The sequence below is a fragment of the Lontra canadensis genome, unplaced genomic scaffold (genome assembly GCF_010015895.1).
Source record: "Lontra canadensis isolate GAN:19392208 unplaced genomic scaffold, GSC_riverotter_1.0 scaffold35, whole genome shotgun sequence".
Lineage (NCBI taxonomy): Eukaryota > Metazoa > Chordata > Mammalia > Carnivora > Mustelidae > Lontra > Lontra canadensis.
In genome coordinates, this window is record NW_022631029.1 from 12,842,845 (window position 1) to 12,857,489 (window position 14,645).

Consider the following 14,645-nt stretch of genomic DNA (forward strand, 5'->3'; position numbering starts at 1 on the left):
AGGGTCTCACAGGCAAGGGTAGTGCCTTTTGCTGGAAGGAGAACAGATTAGTAAATTACATTGGCATTACATGTCAGCCCCAGCCCCTAAGAAATTTGGGAGTTTAAATAAGGTGCTCTCTGGAATGTAGCAGTTATGTGTAAATTTAAGTTTCTATTTTAAAGCCCCCCAAAATGGGCTGATGATAACCTGAAGTGTAGTTTTGTTTTGTTTTACTAAGGATATTGAGTTAAAGCAAAACGGCATTAGGGAGAATGAATTCAATATGATCTTGATATAGCTTATCAAAGTGTTAAGTCCTGAAGCTTTCTCCAATAGAAACCTTCCATTCTGGATATCAGATTCTTCATTCTGCCTCCCCCCACTCCCTCTCCCATTCCTCCACCCCCAAATTCTTTTATTCAAACTTTCTGTATAGCAGTGCTTTAGTGGGTGAGTGTTACCAGCAGAGCAGATAATAATTGGTCCCTACCTTCTGTGTTGGAACCCTATGTACAATGTTCAAATCAGGGATACCAAATAAATTCTACAATTATCCGAATAGATATTGTTTCCTCTAAATGTGATGTCTTTTCCTTATTAAGTGGCTGCAAAAATTATACAAATGGCACAGCAGCATATTTTCACTGTAAATTAAATGGAAAAAGAAGGGAGAGTCCCCTTGCACTGCCTCCAACCCCAGATCTTACTGCCTGACCCCAGAGGTAACCATTGGTAATAGATTGGGTGTGTAAATTTCTTTCCCCCATATGCTCTCTGTAAGGAACAAATTTCAAAAACAAAGTATGGAAAATATTTAACCTTCCACCATGATTATTAGGTTTTGATGTTTAGGAGGGAAAAATGCCCAAACACATAAAAGCGGAAAATCCCCAAACAATTTGGTAAGATATGCATTGTAGTTTTCCTCGCTCTGAAAAGTCCTCCAAAGGTTTGACAGACATACTTTCAAACACATGTAAAGACATCTCTACTTTTAGAAAATAAACTAAAAATGAGGTCAACTGCTTAAAAAAAATACAGAATCTTTTATCAGTTTCCAAAGTGCTGGGGGTGGAGGGAGATTTAGGAGGAAAAAAATTAAACCATATTTCAATCACTCATGTCTAATATTCAACCAGTTTTGACTTTTTCTTTCTGTGGTGTACTGGCATCATTCTTAAAAATTTTTGTGAGTTTGGACTCTTTAAAAACAGTCTCTTCCCATGATATAAGTGTACATTTAAACAACCGTTTTTAATAGGCATTTTAACAGGATAATAATCTTTTTATTTCTTTTTTATATACCCTCAGTAATGCTAAAATGGTTTATATAGGGTCTATACTTAAGCAAAGATCAGACTTACTTTTTAGGTTGCAATCAACACTTCAATCACCCCTTGGCTTCAGGGAGGGCTCACAATTCATTTATAAACGAATTGAGAGGAATTCAAGCTAACAGAGGGGTTGGAATGATGGCGATGGGCTGTCTGCTTCTGTATAAAATGATCAAGCAAGGATTATAATGAAACTATCCAGAGAATCTTGCATCTTCCTTTTCTTGCCCTCTGAAGACACGTGGGAATTTCCATGCTCATGTTGAAAGCATGTTCCCTGACTAATAACTTATTGTTTACAGTTGCTTGCCTGTGCTGAATTTCTTTCAGGGCATTAATTATGATGGGTGCCATATTCTATTGCCTGTCTGAGTAAGCTCAGGACAGGACGACATTTTAAGTACACCTTTAGGCTATGCTCTGTCTTCACATGATGCTAAATTCAGAGAACAAAAGACAAAACCAAACTGAAAAACCACCAAGTCATTTGCCTGGCACCATGTAGTCAACGGATCCGGCCAAAGGATTGAATGCTTACATTTTATTTACTTTTTAAATTTTTTTAACGATTTTATTTATTTATTGACAAAGAGAGAGATCACAGGTAGGCAGAGCAGCAGGCAGAGACAGAGAGGGAAGCAGGTTCCCTGCTGAGCAGAGAGCCTGATGTGGGGCTTGATCCCAGGACCCTGAAATCATGACCTGAGCCGAAGGCAGAGGCTTTAACCCACTGAGCCACCCAGGCACCCCTTATTTACTGTTTAACTGAGATCCTTGTGTGGAGAGGGAAAGAGAACGGTAAGAACTCTGCAGCAAGAAGACACATGATAATTCTACTTGAGAGGATGCTGTGGGTAAAAAAATGAGGTACCTAGTCCCTGACTTTGACACCCAACCTGGTACACAAGACTGGACAAACCAAGTGAAATCAAAGGGTAATTCTGACGACCCACAATAAAATCAGATTCATATTGTAATGTTTCAGAAGAACTTCACATAAAGTATTTCTGGGTTTTTTTGCTTTTTTTTTAATTTTTTCCCTCTGTGTTGTGCTCTTTGTCTTTCTCCTGCAGGGAGAAGGAAAGAGCGGTAGTTCTGCACTCCACCAGTGGTGATCGGCAGCTCCGCCAATGTGTTTTCCTAGACTCAAAGTTTTCCCAAATAGCTTCATTCAAATCGTTCAGCCAACAAATATCTCTCACACCATTACAATGCTCCAGAAGCGTACTGTTTGCTGGAGTAACAACAGTTCCCAGGGCACGTGCTGCTTTAAAGGAGAGCAGAATATTGTGATGGAGTCTGGAAATCAGGGGGAGGTAGAGATGGATAGAGCTCATTCTCCAGGTCTGGGAGGCAGGAGGTAACAGGGGAGGTGACGTGAAGATGGGGAGAAGTGCAGTGACTTTTCAAGATGGCAGGAGTTAGCAAGGGGAAAAGAAGGGCTGGAGCCAAACACAGTGTGTGTAGAAGAAGTCTACAATGGGAACTGATGGGAACCAATGGGAACTAATGCTACAGAGGTATGAGGATTCATACCTCTTTGTCCTTTCCTGGAAATCATGAAGGTGAATGTCACTTACACACGCATTCACAGAGTAGATGTAGGCTCCCCACGGACAGGGAATTTTCTGAGGGAAATCGCTGCCATTACTCCAGCACACACAACCTTGTCTGGCTCTGAGTGGATCAATAGTGTAAATGTTAGTGTTTATCTATGGGGTACAGTCCGAATATGATTCACTGTTGTCAGGTTCACCAAAACAAAGGGAAGTGATTTCTAGAATCTTCTATCCCCTGTACCACATGAAGTGATTAAAAATCGCTATTTGGCAGAATAGCTTCTTTTTGGTTTTTATCATGTCATGTTACATGAAAGAGCTTGGCTTCAGGGGGACTCACAGAGGCCCCCCGCCACTGAGTGCGTCCAGTCCTCCTGACTTGTGAGGTATCAGTGACTTCTTCCTAGCACTGGGTTTTCCCACACGTGGAGATAGAATTTTCAGAAAAGATAAAGAATATTTTGGAAAATTCTTCTAAATGCGGTTCCCTTCTTTATTAGAAACCCGGTAGTTCCATATCCAAGGAGAAAAGTACTGACTCATCTCCAGGATTTTAAGTGAGGGTGGCATTTATGGGCTTAAGTTAATCTCACAGAATTGAAAATGAGCCCAGATCATCGCCTTTTAGCCCTGTCAATGCAGAAAATTGGCTGAATTAGACTTTGAGATGGAATTTTTTTTTTTTTTTGAGTTAAAGGATTGCCGTGTGGGTCATCCCCAGAGAAGAATGTCAACCTTCTATCCAAACTCCAAATGACCTAGTTCCTGAGGGCTTCTCGAAGAACAGCAAAAACTTCAGTTAGGACAACATCCCAGAGGCTTCCAGAGAAGTACTGTGTAGTGACAGCCAGAGGGAAGATGGGGAAGGAAACTAGAAAGTGAGGGCTGAGAACTGGAGAAGATGATAAAGGAATGTCAACTCTGACTGATTGGTGGCTCCCGCCAGGGCACTGGGTCGGAAGGACTGGAAAGTCGCCTCTGAGATCAGGGGAAAAAGGCACCATGACCGACCATCCGTGCTGCCCTGGGTACACAGAAGGATGTGTGTCCAGATGTAATTACTTGCCTTCACTGAAAGACGCTGACATACCTCAAGTTTGAACTTCCTATGAGTCTGTGTAGGCAAAAACTTTATTTGGAAACAACTTTTTTCCAAGATATAAAGATTCAAAAGGCTACAGATTATAGATAATTACATGGTATAAGAGGCTATAAATAAATTAAGTGACATGGTATTTAGCAAATGGCCTGTATGAGTAACATAGCTACCCATGCTAAGAGAGTCATATGTTTATGGAACGACAGTTAGAATGAGGGAAATACTTGTATATTGGTGGTGGTCATAATAAATAAGACAGCAACCACAGCTAGCCTTTATTGAGCATAAGTACCAAACCCTCTTCTGTGTTTATAGATACACGGTATCATTTATTCCTCAGAAAAGCCCTGGGGCGTGTAATACTAAGGTCCCATTTTTGAAATGAAAAAATAGGTTATAGAAGTAAAGTACATTGATCAAGGTCAATTTATAAGCTAGAAAGTACTGGCAAAGTCGTGATTCAAACTGAGCCAGGGCATTAAGCAGGCTTCCACATTCATTGCTCTCACCTTGCCCTCATGTCTCATGCAGAGTTAAAGGTCCACATTTTGATGATAAATAATTATATGGGCTGGCCACAAAGCCTTTCTCCTGCCAGTTAGAAGTTATCCAGAGGCTCCCTCTACACAATAGAGAAATCTTCTTTTCCCAAGCTCAGAGATTGTGCCTGGCGTTGGTCGAACACCTAGAAACAGCCACCAGGGACTGCATTAACGATTTCAATATTCAACATGGCTGATGTCCAGAAGAACATGGGAAGTAATTGTAATCTGGTCAGGTAGAGAATGGACAGGCATATACAGATCATTTCTACGGAGCAGGTACAGGGCTTTGTGTCCCCATAGATTTACTGTGAGCATTTTATGTGCCAGATTCACTGAGAAACGATCCAGACAGGGTTCTTTCCTTAACACTGCCGAGTCTGCTGGGGAGGCTACACAGGGACAAAAATAAACAGAAATGAAGAGAAATATAAGTGCCCCAAATTGACTAATTCTAAATGGGTGGCCTGGGGAAAATGTTCTGAGGAGCATGGAATTTGAACTTGGCTTTAAAGTGAACAGTGGTCCAAAAGGCACAATGGACAGTATTCTCAGCACCGGGAACCCAGAGGAGCAAATGCTCAGAGATGGGGAGTGTCATTGTACATTTGGAGATCTCTTGGTTTGCTGAAGCAGAAGAAAATGTGTGAGTCTTGAAGGGAAGGAGGGCGGAAGTGGAGGAGGGATCTAGAAACATAGCCAGGACCTTAAAAACCATCAAGATTTGGATTTTGTTCCATAGGTAATGGGCAGCCATAGAAAACTTTGGAATAGAGGGGTGCCTTGTGCATACTGTATTATTAAATTATTATTGTGCTGCAGGGCAGAAGCTGGATTGGAAGGAAAAACACTAGAGATGAGACATCTAACTGAAAGGCAATTTCAAAAGCCTGGGCAAGAGTTAATGAGGGCATGACGAAGATCAGGGTCAGGGGTTAGAAGGAGGACATGTGCAGGAGGCTCTGGGAGATGAATTTAATAGGAGGCAACCATGTTTCAGTCACAGCCATCTCTCCTGTGCAAAGCCAGCAAGGCCTCTCTCTGAGTCTCAGACTCAGACCGTGTTTGCTGGGGGTAGGGGCAGGAGTGGGCAAGAGGACAGGGCCTTGCTCTGGGGAGAGGGGTCAGCAAGCTTCTGCTCTGGGAAAACCATGCAACTTTCAGCATTTGTCTAGGGCCTTGACATTGACATGACCCCAACTGACATTTTCCTTCTCAGTCATGCTTGTACTTTTCCACTTAAATGAGACTGAAGCCCAGTTTCATGGGGATTCCAGGGAGCCCGGAAGGGTGAGGTCATCTCCCATCTTGGGATATAGTAGGCACGTTATAGCTCTGTTTTCAATCCCAGAATCTGGGGGTAGGGAAGGTCCTTAGCCATCCCATCTGATTCCCCTTGGGCAAGAGAGAGGTATGCAAACAGACTATCAACGGAACCAGGGAGCCTGCCATGGTGATGCAGACACAGATGTTTGACTCTGAGGACCAAGACTTTATCCTCTGTTTGCCCAATGGCTGCCCTAAAACCATAGCTAGAACAAAGAATCCCACATTTATTTGGGTATATTTTGGGAGGGAAGCAAATTGGCGCTGCATTGTCTCAGACCAATAAAATATTAAATTGCTATAGAAATAATACCATGTCACGAAAGGAATTTCCCTGAGTTAATATTTCCGCATTAAATTAGGCTAAAGCTATATTAGGCTAATACGATACTGTGCTAATCCGGAGAGTGAATGAACTCAGATATGCATATTAGTATTTAGTTGGATTAAAACTGCCCATGGCCAAATGTGCCACCAGCCATGAGCCCGACATTCCTAACATCGCTGTAATTTACTGCAAATGTCTCCTCTTGGTCACCGTCCTCCTCCCCCGTTTTTATGGTCATCGTTCCTTGGTGGCAAGTCTTCATGCTATTGCCCAAAATTAGGGACACTTTACCTATATTCAAATTCCAAATAAAGCTCCATTTACCACATGCTCGGATTACTCTGATGCTCCAGAAGGGAGTCTCTTTTTTCCTTCAAGACAGCTGGGGCAGGGGCCACCAGGACATGTGGTAGATCTCTTTCTTGCCCCTTCCAGATGTCCTGCCTTTCAGAACGTTCCTGTGTCTGCAGCACACCAGTCTGACTCAGGAGCTCAGTCTGGAGAAGGGGTCAAGAGGGCTCCTTTCCCAGATCCGCCGCCCACCTCCTCTTTTCACAATAAGCAGGCTGAGGATCGTGAGGGGGATAGAATGACGGAGGTTTTCTTCCTTTCCTGCTCACAGATGTGAATATCCATTGAGGCTTTCCTTTCTAAGCCCTCGGCAATCCATCCTGGGGTGGGGGTGTTTGTAGTACAGGGACATTATTCTGAAATCTGTCAGTCTTCGTGGTAAGTGGATTCTTGCATGTCCGCGCCTGTACTTATTTTTAAGTAAATTTATGTGTGGTCGTAAGAGCATTCTGAAGCAAGGCGATCCCTTGAGGAGAAATGGCACTCGCTCAGATGAATGGGAAGGGGGGCACTTTGGGCCTGGCTCTTTCTAGGATCGGGAAGTTCCTTGAGGGCACGAGCCAGCTGTCCAGGTAGATGAATGATCTGAGATTGGTTAGCAGGGTCTGTGGGGCCTGGGACCATATACCGGCTTCAGCTGGGACAGTCCTGTCCAAAGTACCACGTGTGGGTCACCAGTATCAGCAGCCACTAGATCTGGGATATAAGCAGACTTTTTCCAACCCCATCCCAGACCCACTGAATTAGTCCCTGGAAGCCGGGCCCAGGAATCTGTGTTTTAACACTTGTTGTAGGTGGGTTTTATGGGTGCTGAAGTGTGAGAAACATCAGTGTAGGGTGGGGGATGTGTTGTACCTTCCCTTGGAGTCAAAACCACGCCTACCTGTTGCCCCGGCATTGTCATTCTCATGACAACCTCTTTCACTTTAAGTCCTTGTGTTCTAGAAACTTAACCATCAATGGAGCCCAAGTTCACATCCTTTCTCACCTCCTGATAGTCTCTCACAAGTTGTTGGGGTATTTCAAATTATTAATTTTAAAATACACGTTTAGAAATGTGACATGGGACTTAGCAGAGATATGCTTGATGTTCAAAGACTCGAAATGTGCTAGAAATGACTAATATTCAACCAATAATCTTTTACATTTTTTTAAAAGATTTTATTTGTTTATTTGACAGAGATCACAAGCAGGCAGAGAGGCAGGCAGAGAGAAAGGGGGAAGCAGGCTCCCCGCTGAGCAGAGAGCCCCATGCAGGGTTCCACCCCAGGACCCTGAGATCATGACCTGAGCCGAAGGCAGAGGCTTTAACCCACTGAGCCACCCAGGCACCCAATCTTTTACATTTTGATAAGCTGTTTGAAGAACCTTTCCAACATTCATTATAAGAGATCATCTCCTTTTCTCTGCTTAAGTACTTACAGAAGTTAAGAGTAAATCTGTCGTTATTATTTACCTCCCAATAAATAGGAATCTGAGACTCAGAGGACTATGTTCTGAGAATCATACCTTTAATTACAAAAGTGTAGCTGTGCTTTATCACGTTTCAAAATACTTCTGGTGGAGGACGTTGCAAAGGTCCACAGTCAGAAGGAAGGTCAATCTGCTGGTTCAGACCTATCGGTCCTCTGGCATTCCATCCACGGGAATTTTCAACAGTAGATGAGGGGGAATGCCTGGATTCTACCCCAGGCAGCAGCGACAGAAGGGGTGCCTTCCTCATCTGCTGGAACTCTGACCCCTCCCCCAACAACCCAGGCACCAGGACCATCATTCAGCTGGCGGATCACCCAATACCCAGTGGAGGGCCGGCAGGGTTTTGATTTTAATGACTCCTAAGCTGAAGATGTCCTAGTTAAACTGAGGCTGGGCAACCACTTAGCAGTTGGTTAATACTTAGACTATTTAGTCATCTGAAACAAAGCAATTAAGGATGAATCATGGTTTGGTAACCTAAACAAAATCAAATTAACAGATGGGCGGCACTCCCTTTGGTCTGAGAGGCTAATTCATAACCTCCCACCTCAAAGCTTCCTGATCCTTATTGTACAGATTTCGAGGCCTCCAGACTCTGAATTCTTTCTCGTTTTAGCACAGACTTAATTGTTACCTGTGTGTATACAGCTGACTACCAAAAAGAAAGAGCATTTTGAAGGGGCATTTGGTGCGTCGGATCTCTGGGCACCGACCTCACAGGGAAGGCTGTGTGACTGTAGATTTCAGGATCAAGCATACATGCTGAGTTCCCATCTCTACCTCTTAAGGCTAAATGACTGTGGGCAACTTATTTAATCCATTTTCCTCTTCCAAACATGGAACTAAGAATACTGCCATAGACATGTACCTATAATACATATATACATGTATGTGTGTCTGTGGTTATATATATTATACTTATATATATTAAAATTATAAAATTGCATATTATGTAATACATTATCCAATAAGAACTAATTTATTTAGCTTTTGAAACAAGTCTATACTAGAATAACTTATTTCCACACAGTTTTTTATATTATATCTTAAACTCCAATTTTCCTCTGGATAGAGACCTATAATGATTAATATCTTTGAAATTCTGAAGATTTGAGTGGGATCAGAGAAACCTGGGGTATAAGAGAACGCTACCCAGTTTTTAGAAGTGGATCCGTGGAAGTGTGGCAACTTGCCCAAGCTTGTGCCTTCTGAAATGAAGGTGTGAATGGGATCTGTCACTGTCCAGTGGTCAAGTTCTCTTTGAGACAGACCAAAGTCAACTTTTCTTATCTGAAAAGTGAGACATATTCTCTGTAAGAGGGCTGCTCATAGAAATTTAACGTGAGTCATGTGAGTAATTTTAAATTTTCTAGTAGTCACATTTGAAAAAGTAAGAAGTAGATGAAATTAGTTTGAATGATATATTCCACTTCATCTAATATATCCAAAATATTATCATCTCAACATGGAACCAACATAAAAATTTATTAATGACATATTATCCATTCTTTCTTTTGTACTACATCTTCAAAAACCAGGGTGTGCCTTAATCTTATAGCACATCTCAATTCAGACTTTGAATGTTCATCAATTGTATTTGATCTGAATTTAGATTCCATAATATTTATCAGGGAAAAAAGTAAATTTCCATACCCAAGTTATTCCAAACATATTTAAAAGTTTCCCAGTACCTGGGTTAAGCATACATGTTTTTAAACTAAACTTTTCTAGAATGAAATAAAATTCATGGTTCATCAGTTGCACCAGCCAAACAGACATTTCAAAGGCTCCATAGCCCCTTGAACCCAACTTTTTGGACAGGGTAGGTCTAGGCTCTTCTGAATTGCTAAAATTCTAATTCTTGAGAAAGTTAGTTGTCATCTCCCACATAAAGATGTTATAAAAATGATGATGGGGGCACCTGGATGGCTCAGTCGTGTAAGTGTCTGCCTTCAGCTCAGGCCATGATCCTGGGGTCCTCGGATGAAGCCCCGTGTTGGACTCCTTGCTCTGCAGGAAGCCTGCTTCTCCCTCACCCTCTGCCCCTCCCCCATTCATACTCTCTTTCTCAAATAAGTAAAATCTTACAAAAAATGATGATTGAAGGTGGTGGCTTGCCTGGAGAGATGGCAGGTGCACAGATGAGAGAATGGGTAGAGGTTCAAACCCTCTTGCTTTGGTGAACCTGGGCCGTGGGTTTACCTGCCTGACCTCCAATTTTCTTGCCCCATGAAAATGGGGATTATAATAACACTGATTTGATGAAGTTATTGGAATGGGGCCCCATGGTGGTGAACGTAAGGCACTGACTTCAGGAGAGCACGAGAAGACCAAATTGAAGTCTAAATGCTTCTGGCAGGTAGCCCCAAATCTCAGGTTAATTCCACTTGACCCACATCCATCTTTCACAAAGAGCTCATCTTTGTTTGTGGCAACATCCAATTGCTTAATATCCCTCTCATCATGCCTTTGAGATAGTTGGAGAAATGCCACCAACACCCTGCAGTTGGAAGTGGTCACCCCCAGGTGATAGAGTGAGGCAATATGCTCTTTTTTGATGCCATCCCTTTGCACATGCTGTTCCCTTTTCCCAGAATGCCCTTTTTGGTTTTCTGTTTCCTGCCTGGCAAATTGTCACTCATTTTCAGAACCTGGATCAAGTGTCTCCTAGGGACCTTTGCACACAGAATCATTCAGTGCTTGCAATCCTTCTCCATAGTTCTCTACTGAACGTAAAGACAGCGAGGAGGTTGGATGGTGTCAGCGCTGTCTCAGGGAAGTTCCCAGGTGGGCTGCTACTGAATCAAAGTTGGTTCAAAGAAAAATGCAATTTCTGAGGAAGAGGGGGGACAGTAGCTTAATAATAATAATTATGTTTGACACTTGACATGGACTATTTTGTCAACTCATAAGAACAATTTTATGAGAGAAATATTATAGTTCCCCTTCAGAAATAAGGAAACCGGGTTCAGTCAACCTGAAGGTAGAGCCCACTTTTAGACACCATGCAGCACAGACTTGCCATTTTGGAGAATATGACAGACACAATTCCTAGTGTCTCTCCTAAATCCACTCTTCTTTTCCCTTCAGTAAGATAACCCCACATTTGTCTGAGGCATCAGTGTACACATCCAGGTTCCCTTGCAGCTAAGGGTTGACACATTCAAATGGTTCCTGGGACAGGAACTTTTCTAGCCTGAAATTTGCACTTGCTGCCTGGAGGCACAGCAGCCATCTTGTGACCATGAAGTCAAGAGCCACACACTCTAAGAATCACAGGATAGGAAGCTAGAAGGAGCCAAGACCTTTGAAACCTTGACCAGCTATAAATCCCTCTGACCCCCCTTGCAGGCTGCTGTATGCAAACTTCCCCTTAGGTTATCAATATAAAATCTATTTGATTTAGCCACACTAGCCAGATTTTAGCTACAAGCAGCCAAATGCAATCCTAGTTAATGGAGAAAATTTATAACCAGCTGAGAAGCTCAGCAAGATACACACATGTGATTTAAAAAAAAATTTTTTTTATATTAAGTAAACTCTACCCCCAACACAGGGCTTGAATTCCTGAACCCAAGATCAAGAGTCACATACTCTAAGATGACCAAGCCATCCAGGTGTCCCTTAGCAAGCTATTTTTGATTCTTTCCTCTTCACAAACTGCTCCTTGAACCTCTTCTAATTTGGCATTTGCCCCAAGACCTTAATTTTATCATTCCAACTAACTGGACAAGTTTCCCGTCCTCCTTCTACAAACTGGTTGTGTCACTTCCATGATGTTTCCCAAAAAGACATATTTTCTTGGCTGACTGGGATCATTCTTCCCAGACTATCTGCATGTTTGCCCACAAATAGCACAGACTCATCTGATAAGACTAAAAATTGCATGGTCATGGTGACAATGATCCCTGCCTTTCCTTCAGGCCCAGTCTGGAAGCCAGGAGTTGAGCTTCCAGAGCAATCAAATGGGAAATTAAAAGTGAAGTCCTATGACAAGGGTGGCAAACTACAACTTGCAGGCAAAATTCAGCCTGTGACCTGCTTTTACAAATAAAGTTTTATTGAAACACAGACATGCCCATTTGTTTGTATGTTGTCTTTGGATGTCTTTGTGCTACAAGTGGCAGAATTGGGTAGTTTCAACAGAGACTGTATGGCCTGTAAAGTCTAATACATTTAGTATTTAGGGGCACCTGTGTGGCTCAGTGAGTTAAAGCCTCTCCTTCGGCTCAGGTCATGATCCCAGGGTCCTCGGATCGAGCCCCGCATCAGGCTCTCTGCTCAGCAGGGAGCCTGCTTCCTCTCTCTCTCTGCCTGCCTCTCTGCCTACTTGTGATCTGTCTGTCAAATAAATAAATAAAAATCTTTAAAAAAAAATAAATAAAACATTTAGTATTTAGACCTCCACAGAAAAAGTTTGTTGATTTGCTCTCAGACAGTAATTAACTATGGAAGAAAGACATAATGGAGACTGAATGGTAGTAAGAAGAAAAAGCAACAAAAATTCAAGCCCCTGTTTTCTTGCCAAGCACAGTGCCCATTAGAATGGTCCATTTCAAACTGTCCATTTTGTGTGTGAGGATCCTGAGGCTGATAGGAAGTTCAATAACTTCTTTGAGGTTATACTGCATGGTTGATGAAGCAAGAATTCTAACCTAATTTTGTCTGGATCTAAAGACTACAATTTTGATCATTAATCATCACATGTATTTCATATTTCATAACCATGACATCATATTTCTCCTTTCTGTTTAATTCAATCCCTATGGTAAATACTGAATTTCATACAGAGGCATTTAAATTAAAAAACAAACAAACAACAACAACAACAAAAAATGCTGTGAGGAAGAAGAAGAAAATCTACTTAACTCAGAAGTGTCCAGAACATGGAGACGAAGATATATGCCCCAAGACAAGTAGCCAAAAATGCTGGGAACCCCAAAATGGGTAGAATCAAATGTCAGTGAGAATGGAGCCACATTACTTCTCGCTCATACTGGGCTCCCACCCATGTCAGTCCATGTGGGTGGTCTTCCCAAATAGCTCTCCTTTCATCAGTTGGCACAACTCCCAAAGTACCACCGGGAGCCCTCAGCTAAAATAGGAACTACTATCGAAGGGTGGTGCTGACCTAGTGGGAGGCCTCTCAGGCTCTGAGCCACAGAGTCTGGTCTCCACTCCTCAGCCTAGCTCTGTGCAGGTTACCAGTGACTCTGATAGTGTGAAACAAAATTCCCCCTTGCCAAAAGAGAAGTGGAAGACGGATGTTGAGACCGGGTCTGTGTTGAAGCCTGAGGATTTGCAGCATACACACCATAGGAGAACACATATGGAAAAAGCTGGATGTGCTTGAGGACTTGATGTAAGTCTAATGTGAGCCCAAGGTTGGAGGCAGCCACTGGAAAAGCTACTTAGGTCTTTGGTTACATTAATTGAGGTACGATATCCAGGGTTTGGGAGGTGATCATTCCATTTAACCTACTTCAGGCAAAGTGCACCAGACTGAGAAGATAAAGGTGGAGAATGGAGGGGAGGGAGTCCTAGAGATCAACAACTATGCATCCACCCCAAAATGTGAAAAGCCTACCATATGCAAGGCCCAGGGGTCTTTATTGGATATGCAGATGATTTGTTTCTTGAAGGGGTTCTATAGACATTAAATCAATGAATGCACTAGCACAGAATTAAGAAGCATGGGCTGTGCCATGAGGGGAAAGGACAAAGTGATGGGGTAGAGTACAACAGGATTCTTGAGTGAAATCAATTCTCTCAGAAGGCCTCTGAGAAAGTGACACTTCAACTGAGACCCAAGAGGTTAGTGGGAGACAGTCTCTCAACGAGTAATGGAAGAGCATTTCAGGAAGAGGGAACAGCAAGGGAAAAGGTCTGGAGGTGGGAAGGAACCATTTAAGAAACTGAGAGGCCGGTGTAGTTGGAACTTCCTGAATGAGAGGGATTGTTTGATTTTCCGGTGGGGAGGATATTTAGGTCATTTGGGGCGGTTGTATTTCAATCCAAGCCACCAGAGAACCATCAAAGGGTTTTAAGCAGGGTCAAGATAGGATACTTTCTTATTTTCTGTTTTGGTTGCTGTAGGGATTACAGGAGGCACAAGATGAGAAGAGGGGAGGCTACTGCAATGATCCAGCCTACGGGAGATGGATGGGGTCATTGAAGACCGAACAGCAGGAAGACCTGGGAATTGAAACCTGGGGGAACAAGCTTAAGTAGGAGAAATAGTACTTGTCCTCATATATCCATCGAGCTTGCATGTGAAAGAATAAGTCTTTCGGTCTTGCCAAAGAAGGAGTAAGTATCAATGGCCGAAAGCTATTGAGAAAGAGGTTTCCACTCAATATAAAGAACATCCAAGCAGGCAGTAGCCTGAATGCTGCTTTCCAAAGCACAGACTAGAGCAGGGCTTCCAAAATGTTGCTCTGTGGCCTTTTAGATCCAAGAAATGGTCTGTGAGAAATTAGTTCTCTAGTTAATGAGAGGAGACCCACCATATATGCCTTAACCCTTGGAGAGTTACCTTGGACTGATCATATTCATTAACAGCACTGAAAAGTCCTGCTCTTAAGAAACTGATTTGGCAAAATTTAAACCATTTCCCAAACTTATCTGGCCCCAGAATTTTATTTTGAA